Below are 2,493 nucleotides of genomic sequence, written 5' to 3' on the forward strand. Positions count from 1 at the left end.
AACGATTTAGCAACAAAAATTTAGCACGGACCCCGCTGCTAGCCTACCTTGATTTTTAAATGAGTCAGGAAAAGGATAGAAAAGGATCAAGGGGAGACGTTAATTCAAATGTTGGGGCTACATCTTGTTTTCTATTGAGATCAGAATTAGAGACCAATATTTCAAGTGGATAAGTGCAAGAAGTGGGGTGACTACCCAGTAGTGGCTATCAGTAGGCTACGTGATCAATTTTTTGATGAATTTTTGTGTCAGGTGTCACTGTTATTACAGAGCACAGATTTCACACAGAGGCTTGTAGAAACTTTTTATACTTTCTTGCAGTGTCCATACAGGTAGGTTGTAGCTCTAGACAGTGAAAAACATGTTGTGAATCAACAACATGTTGAAAATGAGAGAAGTTTTTATCTTCAATATTAGCAGTAGGCTCCTCTCTCTTTCCACAACCACCGCTATGTAGGTACCACAAATAATGATTTTAGATACCTAATTCCTATACTAGGATGTCTTTCTAGGCCAAAACAATGATATTGGTGCAAAAAAAAGTCATCCAAAATGTAAATTGGGAATCTCACACACGTATAAGCACTAGCAGCGTGGTGTGCTCACCAACCTACTACTAAAAAGTTAGCCCATCTTTATAGCTTGAAATTTGAAAAAGCCGAAAACACAAATTGTAGTGGTGCTAGAGAGCTTTCAGAAAAACTTTAGATCACTTTCAAGAGCCTTAGGAATGTGCAGAAATCAGCCTATGAAAAAATATTATCACTCACGTCTGTGCTAAAAAGGGGTGTAGCAGCTAGGTCTGATCACCCACGATATTAGGGTCCACTACTAGGCCGGTAGTGGGCATTTTTCCGTCCGGCAAGTTAAATGTTAAGGTCTTATCTAATAGTAGCGATGTCGAGCTACCCACCCAGCCAGGTTTCCGCTGTCTAAGGCCCCTAGTCTAGGCTCTGCACATAGGACGTAGTTGATCATACTGAGGAGCGGCGTCTCAGACAGCCGCTGATAACTACACCCGCTGCTCTATATAGCACGAAGGTCCCGTGCCCATACTACTACTACTACTACTACTACTACTACTACTACTACTACTACTACTACTACTACTACTACTACTACTACTACTACTACTACTACTACTACTACTACTACTACTACTACTACTACTACTACTACTACTACTACTACTACTACTACTACTACTACTACTACTACTACTACTACTACTACTACTACTACTACTACTACTACTACTACTACTACTACTACTACTACTACTACTACTACTACTACTACTACTACTACTACTACTACTACTACTACTACTACTACTACTACTACTACTACTACTACTACTACTACTACTACTACTACTACTACTACTACTACTACTACTACTACTACTACTACTACTACTACTACTACTACTACTACTACTACTACTACTACTACTACTACTACTACTACTACTACTACTACTACTACTACTACTACTACTACTACTACTACTACTACTACTACTACTACTACTACTACTACTACTACTACTACTACTACTACTACTACTACTACTACTACTACTACTACTACTACTACTACTACTACTACTACTACTACTACTACTACTACTACTACTACTACTACTACTACTACTACTACTACTACTACTACTACTACTACTACTACTACTACTACTACTACTACTACTACTACTACTACTACTACTACTACTACTACTACTACTACTATTACTACTACTACTACTACTACTACTACTACTACTACTACTACTACTACTACTACTACTACTACTACTACTACTACTACTACTACTACTACTACTACTACTACTACTACTACTACTACTACTACTACTACTACTACTACTACTACTACTACTACTACTACTACTACTACTACTACTACTACTACTACTACTACTACTACTACTACTACTACTACTACTACTACTACTACTACTACTACTACTACTACTACTACTACTACTACTACTACTACTACTACTACTACTACTACTACTACTACTACTACTACTACTACTACTACTACTACTACTACTACTACTACTACTACTACTACTACTACTACTACTACTACTACTACTACTACTACTACTACTACTACTACTACTACTACTACTACTACTACTACTACTACTACTACTACTACTACTACTACTACTACTACTACTACTACTACTACTACTACTACTACTACTACTACTACTACTACTACTACTACTACTACTACTACTACTACTACTACTACTACTACTACTACTACTACTACTACTACTACTACTACTACTACTACTACTACTACTACTACTACTACTACTACTACTACTACTACTACTACTACTACTACTACTACTACTACTACTACTACTACTACTACTACTACTACTACTACTACTACTACTACTACTACTACTACTACTACTACTACTACTACTACTACTACTACTAC

This window comes from Convolutriloba macropyga, chromosome 12 (assembly GCF_964194025.1).
Source record: "Convolutriloba macropyga chromosome 12, txConMacr16.3, whole genome shotgun sequence".
In the NCBI taxonomy this organism is placed as follows: Eukaryota; Metazoa; Xenacoelomorpha; order Acoela; family Convolutidae; genus Convolutriloba; species Convolutriloba macropyga.